The 14,303-nt window shown below is 39.9% G+C and overlaps 1 long non-coding RNA gene across 1 annotated transcript; it reads right to left on the bottom strand.

The window, feature by feature from the left end:
- Window positions 1-3,976: 3,976 nt before the first annotated feature.
- Window positions 3,977-9,685, bottom strand: LOC142181857 (uncharacterized). The gene is made up of 2 exons (XR_012710778.1): window positions 9,332-9,685; window positions 3,977-4,443 (listed from the first exon to the last, which is right to left on the bottom strand). It is a non-coding gene; the product is annotated as an uncharacterized LOC142181857 (long non-coding RNA).
- Window positions 9,686-14,303: the final 4,618 nt, after the last annotated feature.

The raw sequence follows: 14,303 nt of genomic DNA, 5'->3' as shown, positions 1-14,303 counted from the left end.
TGTTTCATCCAAATTGGATTTAGGTTTGTTCTCAAAATTCTCAACTTCTCTAACAATTTTCTCAGGTATCTCATCTTCTTCCTCTGAGTCACTATTCTCATGTTGCATTGCCCTATTATATGTCACAGTCACTGGTTCATTAGGAAAAGTAATAATAATACTGTAGAAGGGAAAAGTATAAAAATAGTAATGATTAATGATAAAGGATAAATGTGTTTGATTAAAACTGAAAAAATTGTTCAAACAAAGCTTGGCTCGGTAGATCGAGCATTTATTTTGAAACAAAGAAATATTAAAACAAAATTACTGAAAAAATTTAAATGCCTAGAACAGCTATAAATTCTGCCAAGCTACCCAGGGACTCGGCGGGCTCGGGATGGTGTGGCGGTCTAGTTTATGAGAATAGCTCCTTTTGCCACAGTCTGAATGGTGAGGCCTTCTTCCTCCTCCTCAATTATGGCACCGCATTCCATATGCTCATCTTCCAAGAACAAATCCTTTAGTCCAGCTAGTGCTTCCTCTTCTACAGTTCCCTATATTGTGTCTGCCTGATGAAAAGCTTGTTCCAAACGTGGTACCGGCTGCTCAAGAAGGTAATATGGTCCACGCCATAGAGGCAACCACTCTATGTACTCTTGCCATGTATACTAGTATCCGATCCCAAAGGTGGTACCAGGATTTTTCAGCCGTATCGGCTTGGTGATACCCTAGAGGTTCTTTCCCAACCCTTTGTCGGGTTCATATCTAGACCATGTTGGTATGCTTTCTATTTTGTTACTCCACCACTTATCCTTCTCGACGGTGTTGACCCGCTCAATATGATGACAGGTTTTCCCTCCTAGCCTCCTTCTTTGTCTAATGGCTAGAATAGATTGACTAGTGTAGATGGGGTTATTCCCATCTCCATGAATGATTACCTCCTGACGGTTCCATTTAAATTTTATGAATTGATGTAGTGTGAAGGGCACGGCTCCAGCAACATGGATCTATGGGCGGCCCAATAAAGATTATATGAGGCCGGTATATCGAGCACTTGGAATTCAACGTCGAACCAAGTTGGCCCCATCTGCAAGCAAAGGTTGATTTCCCCGATCGTGGCCCTCTAGGACCCATCGAAAGCTTTCATATTCATGATTCTGGTCTGTATTTCATGGAAACCTTTGTCCAACCTTTTCAGGGTATCCAGTGGACAAATATTCAGGCTAGAACCTCCATCAACTAAGACCCTGGCAATGAACTTATCTTTAAATTGCACTGTAATATGCAATGCTCGATTGTGATTCAGACCTTCGGGCAGTAGCTCATCTTTGTGGAAGATAATCTTATGGCTCTCCAGCACTTGACCAACCATATTGGCCATTTCTCCACCAGTGATATTATTGGGTACATAAGCCTCGCTCAGTACTTTCATCAAGGCATTCTTGTGTGCCTATGAATTATGTAATAGTTATAGGATAGATATCTGAGCAGGGACTTTGTTCAGATGGTCAATAACAAAATAATCTTTTGCATGTACTTTCCTCCATAGGTCATCTGGCCCGATCTCAATGACAGGCCGCCTAGTAGTGGCATTCTTACTTGAACCTCCCAGGTGTTCAGGTGTGTAGACTCTTCCAGTTCTAGTCATTCCTTGTACGGCATCAGATTCCTCTATCTTAGTTTTCCCTTTTTGCTGAGCCTCGGCGACATAATCCTAGGGTATTGCTTTTGAGTTGAATGGGGGTATGGTTGACACTGTCACAGTAAAAGGTGTGACCACTTCTACTTCAAATGGAGCGGAGGTGGTTGCGGGCAGAGCTACTTCCACCTCGAATGGAACTGATGCAGTTACCTCAATACCAATAGGTGCCTGAGTTTGAACCACGATAGGATTGAGTGTAAATGCAACCTTATAGTCATCGCCTTCTCGGATAAGCCCGATTGACCCCTCAGGGTCCCATTCCTCATTTGTTTCTATAACATGCACACCGTTACCTCTATGATCAGGGAGGGAATTGTTGAGGAAATTAGGTGAGGCTTCCTTTGCTTGTATGACCTTGTTGTCAATGAGTGTTTGGATCTTATCCTTCAGTGTTCAACACTCAACAGTGGTGTGCCCTTTCATACCGGAGTGGTATGCACAGGTTTTGTTCGGATTGACCTATTGGGATGGATTTTCTAGTGCCACAGTGGGAATAGGAGTGACGTAACCTGCAGCCTTTAACCTTTTATACAATTGGTCGATGGGCTCAGCAATGGCGGTGTATTGTCTAGGTGGCTTGCGGTCGAAGTTGGGTCTTGGTCTTGGATAATTTTGGCGAGTTGGTGGTGATTGGAAGTGGGATGGTTGGGAATTGTAGGTATGATGGACAATGACTGGTTGGGAATATTTGGGAGATGAAGGTTGATATGTAGGTGGCAATACTTGATATGTGGGTGGAGGTGTTTGATAGGTGGGTTGAGGTGTTTGATATGTGAGTGGAGTTTTTGGGCCCTGGGCCACCATTACTGCCCCAACATCTCTCTTCTTCGATATGCCGCCTGATTGGAGTGTCTTATTCGTGGCTTGCAGTGCCTCAAAATTTGTTACCATCCCGCTCTTGATTCCTTCCTCGATCCTTTCCCTAAGCTTGATGATATTAGAGAATTTGTGATTTTCGATGACCATCAGTCTCTCATAATATTGTGGATCCTATGCTCTGACGAAAAATTTATTCATTTGTTCTTCATCCAAAGCGGGCCTGACCTTGGTGGCTTCCAACCTCTAACGAGTAGCATATTCATGGAAAGTCTCAGTAGGCTTCTTCTTGAGATTCTGAATGTAGAAGATATCAAGTGCCTTTTCTGTGTTGAACCTAAACCGGTCCATGAAATCTGACGCCATGCTTACCCAATTTGACCATTTCTTGGGATTCTGGCTGATATACCAAGACAACGCGTCCCCAGTAAGGCTCATCATGAAGAGCTTCATTCGAATCTTTTCATCCTTTCCAACCCCGACAAGCTTGTCACAGTAGGTCCTTAGGTGAACCCTAGGATCACCTGTACCGTCGAACATTTCAAACTTGGGAGGTTTGTACCCTTCTAGCAATTCCACATCGGGTTGTATGGACAGATCTTCGTAGTTCAAACCTTCTATTCCTTTATCACCTTGAACTCAGCTTGTTAACTTCTTGAGTTCTTCGACCATGTTCTTAATGAGCAGGTCCTTTTCGGAGGATTCTGGTGCATGGGAGATTGGTTGGGTAGAATGTGGTATAGTTTCCACGTATATGGGGTTGCTCTGATGGGTACCAGGGACTTGGGTATAATGATGGTCATTGGTGGAGTTCTGTGGATCGGGAATAAGTATATTTTGGGGAGTGTGATAAGTGGTAGTTGGTGGGTACTAAATTGGTTGATGATGTTGTTGTGGTGGAGTTGGTATTGGCAATGGATTGATATTTTGGGGTGGAGTTGCTTATTAATTTGGTACGGTAGGATTTTGTGGCTGTTGGTTTTGTGTATTCTGAGGAGGTGTCGGGTTTTTTGCATTCTGTTGGTGGATATCAGGGACATTGAGGGTGAGTGATAAGTTTGCCAAATTGCGGACCTGCTCAAGTTCTCATTGCAGTTCTAGTATCTTCTATTCTAGTCTAAAAACCAGGTCATTAGGGGTCGGAGTACTGCAGCCGTCGGAAGTCTCTGCTTCTCAACGTTTTCCTTTCGGATTCCACTTAAGTCGTTCATCTTTGATTTTCCTCTGCCTTTTGTGTTGCTTGGAGGAGGAGGAGGAGGTGGAGGGCCTCTAGATCTAGTATGATATGCTGATGAGGCTAGTATGAGCGAACCAACCTAAGGGGATGGGAATAATAATAAAAATAAACAAAAACAAAAAGTAACAAGTTAGCGAGGATTCTGAAATGTTTGCAGTATTTAAACACATATTGCGAAATGTAAACTCGTATCCTAATTTGGGAGCCTCGTTATGCCTGAGGTAGGCCTAGTGACAAAAAGATTTAGAGAACTTCAAATGCCAATAAATGTTTCATTTCATAATATAAAAGTAGACGAATCCAAAACAACACTAACATAATAAATAAAACAAGTTGCTACTGGCACTTGGCCTTATTACATTTTAAGAAAAACAAGTAAGTCTAATCTATTTGGTCCCAGAAGGACCTTCCTCAGGTTGAATGTTCTCGTTAATCAAAGCCTCCAGTTTGCGTAGGTTCACTAGTAAGAATGCCTTTTCCAAATGTTCTCATTCGTTTCCCTTAGTGTTCTGGCAGTCGGTGACTCTCTTCCTCACTTTCCTTCAAATTCTAGCAGGCTGTATTCCAGATATTCCAGTTTCTCACTAGATTTGATGGCACTCTCTTTCCATTCATTGATTTGGTCACTTGATAGGAGATTCCTCCACCAGTCTAGCAAGAGTGAAGGTGTGCTAACCATACCGAATCTGGGGACCTCATGCCTCATTTCCTGCAAAACAAAAGGTTAGACCTTACCCCCCATCGGACTTGACTATTTATACATTTATGATCAGCATATAGGCATTTAGTTCTCCAAATTAATGCACGGAACGTGGCTTCATCCGTTGGGATTATGAAAAACCTGATGGACTTTGGATAAGGCTTATCTTAAAGGATCATTATGTGGATAACATAACTGATCCAACTAGGTTTGACCATGATGCATGGAAAATTTAAATAGAGTAAGGTTTCTATGGGGTTTTAGACTGGTACCCTCAAGCGGACAACTTGAGGGGGAAGGAACAGAACCGTCGACTGCACCGTTGATCGATTGGTTTTACCGCAAATAAGCCTTTCCAAATTTAAGGGTAGTAAATAGGAAGAGCATAACCACTCATTAAAGCGTTGCTATAGGATTTGAGACGCACGAGTGGAATATGATGTGGAGCATGATTTATACAGCAATTAATAACATGTAGGCAAGTAGTTTTATGTAGGAAAAGTAAATACAACATTTAAATGATTGAAAGACAGTTACAAGAAAAAGAAAACAAAGAGACAAGTCAGTTTCAGGGCAATAAAGAAATCATAAATACTTGATAAATAGACAATTAAATTCAAATAAGGGTGCAGGGTATGGGATAAGCATGCTTAGACTAATTTGTAAAAGACAAGTTCGTTATGGTAAGAGCCTAAAAATATCCTTAGTAGAGTCGCCATGCTGTCGCATCCCCTTTTTCCCTCCCCTTTTTGACGGGGGAAGAGGTCCGGGTTTCGACATTCACGGGGTGTAATGACTCATTTCCTTTTGGGATGGGTATTTGAAGAGTCGCCACCTAACGGATTATGGTGCGTTAGGGAACCTAGAGCGATTAACTCTTGGGTTGGTTTACATTACTAGATATTAGGGTAAGGGCTCGAAGTAACATCGAGAGGAAGGTGTTAGGCACCCCTCTTGATCCACAACTGTGGGTCCCGACCGAACTTAGATTCACAAATTAGTCCATATAAATAGTTGAATCAAATAAATTGCAAGCAAAGCCCGTTGGATAACTCAAGTAACAAGATAAAGGTTTGGACAAGTTGTAAAACAAAGGTTTAAATAAAGAGATGATTTAGGTAAGGATGGGTCCTAGGTTGGTTATCCTATAGGATCACCCTACGCAATGTCCAGTAAACACTCCTCAATGAGGGGCTACACATAATATTATTGCGTAGTCATCATATCCCATGTCTACCTTTCCCATCCCCTTATTGGTCATGCAAAGCGAGTGATTGGTCAATGGTTCCTATTGCGTGCTGCTACCCGTCCCTTCTTAATGGTCCTACAGGGAGTTAGGACCTCTACCTATAGGTAGTTCTAGACGTACCCCTAAGGTTTAGAAAGGCGAAAATTCTAAGGCAACAGTCAAAATATTCAGGACTTTCACATAATGGGAGCAATTAAGAGGCTCAGAGTTTCCTCCTCAAACAAACACATAAGCAGCACGGCTCAAACACAGTTAAGGTCTTTTATTAAAAAATGTCCTAAAGCAGGATATCCAAGTGAATATGTAGAAACAAACAACCCCCTTTTTTAGACTCAGAAGTTACACCCTAGTGGTTGCCTAGGGACTCTTTTTAAAAGCCTGTTAGAATCAGAAACGTTAAGTGACAGAGACAGTTTCAGAGAAATGCAATTGTTGAAAACGCCCTTAGGCTTGCCTATATACAGAATAATGGTGTCTATGTTAATGCAGAAATCAAACAGATTTTGAAATAATCTCCTTAAATACCTATAGGCATGATATCTAATGAGGTTGAGACAATTTGAAAGAGCTTGTTTCAAAAAATGCTTAATACTTAATAAGACCAGTTTAAAAATGAACTAGGCGTAATGAAGTTGATTTGTTAGACTAAATTAAATTATCAGACAGTATTGTGAGTAGAGATCCATATAGGCATGATATCTAGGTGGATTACTGATTTTAGTCGATTTGCAGCAACATAAAGAAATACTCATTATAACTGAATTGGAATTGAGTCATATAGGCATGACATCTATTATTGAACTAATTTAAGACATGATTGTTTGGAACCTATAAACATGGTTTCTAACATGTCAGAATGCAAACCTTCTAGACATGGTTTCTACTTGATGAGCAAACAAACATAAAAGTGAAATCCTATTGACATGATTTCTATTAGGCGAAGCAATCAGATTAAAGAGCAAACCTATGAGCATGTTTTCTATTAAAGCAATCAGATTAAAGAGTGAAACCCTATGAGCATGTTTTCTATTGAGTAAAGCAGACATACTCTAAAAGTAAGATCCTAAGAGCAGGATTTCTACCCGTATTACCCCATAAAGTATACATCTACCCATCCCTTTTACTAAATACCCCAAATATCTGTATACAAATTATTATAGGCCAATGAATGAATTACATAAGTAGAAATAGAAAATCAAGAAGCTATTCTATAGGGAGCCTTCAAGTAGGCCCAGGTTTCCCAAAGCCTCCAATGGTCTCATAAGCCTCAGTTCCATAGATAAATAGAGTCTAGGTGCATCAAAGTTCCTTAAGGGTCTCAAGGACCCCGGGAAATGCTTACACCTAGACTTAATAACCAAAGAATTGAACAAGTGTAGTGTGAAAAGGTCGCCTCAGTATGCCAGAGTTCAGAGGGCTCTCAAAAAGATCCCAAGGCAGTACACATACTAGAGGGGGCAGAACTTATTGACTAAGGGTAGAGTGAAAGTGAAGGACACAAGTTAAAAAAGGTTCAATAAAAGACTATTAGAAAATCTGTGTTGAAAGTAATTTAGTAAAGCAACAGAGATTGTTTGGAAAAGAGATTGGAGTAGTAAACAAAGTTCAAAACCCCTTAGGATAGGATCATACACAGCTAGTTCACAGAACCAAGTGAATTCAGTAGTCACACAGGGGTTAAGGGGTTTGAGTCACATAGAACATTTGGCTGCAAACACATAACCCAGCAAAGGTTTTAGGGCTGGTTGAGACAAGCTCAGAAACAGTAACACTGGCATAGTCACAGAACCAGTCATGAAAAACACAAACACATAGAAGGGTGATAGGGATTTGGGGATCCATAGGATATAGAATGGTAAGTACACAACAAGCAAGAGATAAATGGTAAGGCATGCTCATAAATACACATAAGGGGAATGTACTAATCTAAAGGAAGGGGAAGACATAATAACATGCTGATAATGTAACTCTTAACTACAAATTTCACAACAGAACCACAAATAGAAACAAACCAGAAACCAGAGAAACTGAAACAATAGGAGAAGCATGTTGTTATTGGAACTTTAAATTGAAACTAGGACATACCAGTGAAGAGGAGAGTAAGCAAAATGAAAGAACAAGAGAGCACAAATGGTTAGCCTCGGCTTGCATTCAGCTAACAGTAGCAGATAGCACAAGAGAGAGAGCAGAGATTGTCACACCTCCTTTTCGTACCCCCGGAAGGGATATAAGAGAGTTTTTCCAATTTAAGTGACAATCGAAACAGGATTATTTATTTAAAAACAGAGTCGCCACTTAGGATAATTTATGGTGTCCCAAGTCACCATTTTAAATCCCAAATCGAGGAATAGATTGACTCTGTTTTACAGTCCCAAAACACAGAAATCTGAGTAAGGAATTATGTTAACCCGGAAGAAGGTATTAGGCATTTTCGGGTTCCGTGGTTTTAGCACGGTCGCTCAACTGTTATTATTGGCCTATTTACTTGATTTTAAACATCTTTGAGACCTATGTGCATTTTAAAACTCTTTTTTTAAAAAATTTCTTTAATAATCCAATTATTATACAGCTAATTGTTGATTACACGTTTGCGAATCATGTCACGGGAACCGTACCCACAATCCACAACATGTTTATTTTATTAAAAAAGATTAAATTCTGGCTGGGTTACATGAATATACCCCCGAATTTTTAGAAATCAAATGTCATGACCACGTTACGGGAACCGTACCCGTAGCTATGACAATTATTTAATTAACACGCCTAAAGCAAACTACGAGATTCACGCATCCTCAAGACTAATTCAAAGTTTGATAACAAGCTAGATTACTACCAAAGTATTTAGATCGGCACATGCTTTTAAAGCTTCTGAACCATTGGGCCTAAGCAGGAAAATCTTCATTGTCACATAGCTTTATCTATTATGGCCTTGTTCTGTTCTTTTGGTCCAATGGAAACAAATGCCACTTTCAACTAACTAGTAAATGAATATCAATTTTACAGCAAGTAGATCCAAGAGGTAAACGAGTTAATAAAAATTTCACTCAGGTTGAAGCATGGCAAGATTACAAAGGAATCATTTGACTAACTTTATATCATCTTCCCTTCATATAGCAATACTCATGCATTAACCACATAGTGAGAAAATAGACTTGAACTATTACATGAACTCTTCTTATTCAAACCAATTCAGATTTGATGGACATCTATTTATGCATTTTGGCATCACACTACCATCATAGCTAAAGTAAAACAAACAGAACATGATACTCATCAATCTAAACAGCATCTTTGCATCAAATCCTTGAGAAAATGAAACTCATGTACTCAATGTAATTTACCAGGACATCAACATGCAGTTCATATTTGGCCATCACCCTTAACAATCCTATCCCACTAAGCTTTTAAACAAAACAAAATTCTTACAACATTCAATCCTACGTAAACTGGGACAATTACTACATACATTCACAGCTAGATTCTAGCTCGCTAAAAGGGAACATCGAAAACAAAGTAAGGACAACAAGAACAAAATCAAAAAATATAAATCAATCTACATAGTCAATATGACATTTTAGAAAGAAGAGGCAAATGATCCAAAGCTTTATGTTCATGATTCGATAGCCAAAAGATGTTCATCCTACATACCTGGACACAACAAACAAAATAAGGGAATAAATCTCTGAATTCAAGAAGGGACCACAGGAAGCAGTAGAACCAGCAACAAAGATGTAGCAGTAATAACCAACACTAGCTTCAGATCAAGTCATTTTCTTGACTTAAAACAACCAGAAATCGAAGGGAGAATTCCCTTTAAACTTTTGTGAAGAAACAGAGAGTGGAAAGGTTGAAGACAAGCACAAATATTTTTAGAAAAGAAATTTTCAGCCGTTTTCTCTTTTTGGAGTCTTAATCTCTGCCCTCTAGAATGATAAAAAGATCTTCTTATAGGGAGACCTTAGGGCAGCATTACCAGGCCTTCCTCTTTTTTAATTCTCCCTTTTTACCCCTGGTTTTACTTAGCTATTTTACCCTTTAACCCTTTTAAAAATATCTAAGCTCTTCCTTATCTCTTAACATGTGAGCCTACCCTTATCCTCTAGAAGTTTCGCCCATAATAGAAGTATTCCCCAATCCTCAAATAACCAAAACACCCCTGTATTTACTCCCCAAAATGATTCACTTATGGGTCAAATTGACCCAAGATACAAACCCATATGAACGGGCCCCTTTAACCGGGTTAGAGATGACCACACAGCTAATACAGAAGCCCAATCAACCAAAATGAGCAACAAAATCAAATTTTGACCTAGGCCAACCTATGATCTAATCGAAAGAAAAGGAAGAAGAAGAAAAGAACAAGGCCAAAAATAGAAAATAAGCAATTTGATCCATAAATGAACCAACCAAACCAAAAATACTTAATCAATTTTGAACATTAACTCGAAACCTATGGACTAAATTGGGTAAAACTGACAAAAATAAATAAAAACAAACAGACAAAACAGAGAATAAGAAAACAATATTAACTCTAATGCAATTATCCAGAACAGACTATTAATATGTATTTTTTTTAAAATAGAATTAGGTCAACCAACAATCCAACTAATATGGGAAGAACAGAAATGGACATGCAAGCAAAAAGGGAAAGGTATGTACTGTATTTGGCCGGAAACATTTGAACGACTCGACGAACGGTATCGTTTGATGAAGTTTTGCTGGTCTTTGGTCTTGCATGGAGTCTGATGGGCTTCAAAATGAATCAAAATTGATGCTAATCGATTATTCTTAGGGAGAACAGTCGATTGGCATGAGTTTCGATCCATTATCAGCCAAAAACCGCTTAAAAACTCTAAAAAGTGGATAAACTAGGGTTTTCAAATTCCTTGGCGTCAGATTTGAAATTGGGACCAATGGGTGAGGATTTTGGGGGAACTCATGACGAATTGTGAAAGATGGGCGGGTGGTGATTGTATGGTGTGAACTTGGGGTCGATCGGAGCCATGCCGCCGCCCGGTGAGTTGATAGGATTTTGGGGCGGCTTAGATTAGGGTTTCTCTTTGAGAGAGATGAATGACTGGTGAGTTCTTGGGCGTTGGGGTGGGTTCGGACATATGTGTATTAAAAAGGTGATTAGTTTTGAGCTGTTAGATTATCAAAATCCATCGGCTGTGATGAGTTAGTGCTAAAACGGGGTCGTTTGGGGATGTGGTGGGTCTGGACCAGGTTAATGTATTTGTCACACCTCCTTTTTCCGCGCCCGAGGGGGGCAGGGGGAGTTTTTTCCAATTAAAGGACAATCGAAACGGGATTGGTTTAATTATTTCAGAGTCGCCACTTGGGAGATTTAGGGTGTCCCAAGTCACCAATTTTAATCCCGAATCGAGGAAAATAATGACTCTATATTACAGTCTGCGTACCAGAAATCCGGATAAGGAATTCTGTTAACCCGGGAGAAGGTGTTAGGCATTCCCGAGTTCCGTGGTTCTAGCACGATCGCTCAACTGTTATATTCGGCTTGATTATCTGATTTTATACAAGTGTGAACTTATGTGCAAAATTTAACTTTTAGACCGCTTTTGTCATTTACTGTTATTTTATCAAGAATTGCAACGTCGTGAAAACATATCTCGAACCACGTTACATCAATGCACCCATGGTTGTTGACATATTTCGACTCGGTTGAGATTTGGATTTGGGTCACATAAATGTGCACCCGAATTAAGGAGAATAAATTATTAAGACGTGCCTAAAGCAACTAGCGTATTGTTGTTTTGGGTAAGGCCGAAAAATTCGCTAAATGGCCTGTCCCGAATTCTAAGTGTTGTAATGTATATACAGTTAGAGGGCCCCGCAGCTGTGTCTATTTTATTTGACGAGGCTCGTCTCGTTCTACTTTTAAAAGGAATTCGCGACGTCATGGATATGCCTCTCGGATCACGTCACAATCAATGTACCCGTGATTAGAAATACATTTCGAATCCGTCGAGATTTGGATTTGGGTCACATAAATGTGCACCCGAGTTTAAGAAGGTAAGGTTTATTAAAGCGTGTCCTAAAGAGACTAACGTGTTGTTATTTTAGGAGGGTTGTGAGATTTGCTAAGCAACCCGTCCTGGAAACTAAATGCTTCAATAATATACATTTAACGAGGGCCCCGCACCTGTGCGTTTTGTTTATTTTCATCGAGGCTCGTCTCGTCCTTATTTTAAAAGGATATCCTATAGCAACTACGTTTCTTGTGGTGTTTGTCTCTACTAATTGAAAATAGTAAATAGTCCTAGTTAACTACATGTTTGCGAATTGTTTGTAGCAACATTCAGAAAAAGCTTAAAAATCAGAAATGAGGCTGCATGTGCAATCAGCCGAACAAATAATCATGGGCCCAAATCCAGCCCATGCGTGATAGGCCAGACCTGGGCCACTGCTTGTTCGATGCGGGCCTGCCTGGTCTGTTTTGACCTGGGCTCGACCTTCATGAGGTTGAGGCCCTGAATTTGTGCTCTTTATCTTAAAACATGATTTTAAGGGTTATACATGGCAATTTATTAGAAAGGAAAGAACTTATTTACAGTGTACGGATTTCATGCTTGGACTATACCACAGGCTCATACTACACCATTGAGCTAAGTAGGAGATACTACCTACTGCCGTGGGCATACTCTCATCATCAACGTATATGCACCTTCTAGCATTCAACTACCATGCATTGACATTTATAGGCATGAAGACTGTCTCTAGTACCCAGAACAAAATGTAAAAGCTATTACACATTACATGAATATTTAATGTAACAATCTATGTGTAAGAGTCATCCTTCAAGATCTTTCATTTGTATTCATGCTCATTTTTTCAATTACATTTCTTGACAGTGCATTGGTTGTGTACCTGGTATAGAGGACAAAGAAGAAAGGGATGATCAGCTGGGCAGTATGCAGTAAACACAGCAACAGCAGATACACAGCAACAACACAGCAACAAAAATCAACCAACAATGATGAAGCTCCCGATTAGTCGAGCAACAAACAACAATCCCAGAAACAGAGTAATGAACCAGCAGAAACAGCAGAGTATTCAATGTAAACACCCCAGCAGTTCAACAATCACAAGCAGCTCAAACAGGCAACCAACAGCAATTGGCCAAGACAGCTGAACCAACATAAACTCTTATGTAATTTTCAGACAGTGTTTGGTTACAATCTATTTGGAAACTAACTTATGTTTTCCAGCTTTCTTTAAACTCAGTAAACCTTTCTTCAGACTAAAAGCTTCAGCTTTAAGACTAAAAATTCTTCCTTTTTCTGAAGACTGAAAGTCCAGCCCCTTTTAAGTTCTCAAATGGCCTATTTATAGGCCAAATGAACCAGTGCAGCTGAGCTGCCTCCCCTGCCAATTGGCAGAATACCCATACCTTTTAAGCCCATGCCTAAGCATCTTTGGTGCCAGCCATTGGTTCCCCACGCCTGGTTTTGTTTAATCAAGAGTGATGGGCTCATTTTATTATTCATTTTAAGCCCCATAGCCTTGTGTCTTGTTCCCCATTAGTATTAGTTTAATCTTAATTAGTACCCTACTTGTCAGCTTCATTTAAACTAACCTTTTCTGCCCTTTTCAAACCCCAGACTACCCCTGTCAACCTTGATTATTACTGCCCCACCTATTGCAGCATCAGGGCACTTTGGGCTTTGAACATTCGATTTCAGAACTGCCCCAGCCTGGCTTTTCAATTGTTTACAACGTAGTTACAAACTAACATTCATAGGTAATGCCCAACATTCAAATCACAATACAGGCCCATTCAGAATATTCGAACATTCAGTCGTAGGAGATTAATCGACGACATTTATCGAGTCGACTATACTAATTATAACAGGTAATAACTAGTCGCTCATATAAACAATACGTTCAGGGACCTAAAGGGTATCAGACAACTTTTGTTAAATTACTGGGCCTATATGAATTAATTCATTTGACGACTAATCTAACTGACGATCATGTTTATCACAGAGTGTATTCAAAACACAAATAGAAGACAATCGACCAAATAAAAGGCCTTTAACAGAGATGGAAGAAATCCGAATGAAAAATAACAACATAACAAATAAACACAACGGAACATGCTGACAACTTAATTAGAACTAAAACAAAAGAAAGGAAAACTTACCAAAAAAGGTTTGAAATAAAAAATGACCCAAATTCTGATTCAACTTCGACCTCTTGAGGCCGAACAAACTTTAATCAGGGTGTTCTCACATGAGAACACCTTGATTAAGGTCTATTAGACCTCAAACCTTTGTCAAGACCGGCCGGATTCCCCAGGTGCATGTGTTCTAAGGTCTGGATTTCCAGATCTGATTTTTAGGGAGTTGTGGGTAGATTCGGACCAAACCAAGCTTGGTTTGGTCACGAGGAAGGTCAGGGGGGTGTCTGGTATGAAGATGGGGTAACTTGGCATAGATCCGGGTTCGACTCAAATCTTCAAATGAAGATTCGAGACGAACGAAAGTGATTCGAGGCAAATGGATAGTAGATCCATGTTCAGGAGAGTGAGGGGGTCTTAGGGTGTTTAGGAGGTGGTCACCGGCGTTCGTGCCGCCGGCTTTAATGGCGAAGGAGACTA

The sequence above is a fragment of the Nicotiana tabacum genome, chromosome 1, assembly GCF_000715075.1.
Source record: "Nicotiana tabacum cultivar K326 chromosome 1, ASM71507v2, whole genome shotgun sequence".
Lineage (NCBI taxonomy): Eukaryota > Viridiplantae > Streptophyta > Magnoliopsida > Solanales > Solanaceae > Nicotiana > Nicotiana tabacum.
The sequence above is the reverse complement of the archived record's forward strand: the minus strand, read 5'-3'. Positions and strand labels throughout refer to the sequence as shown.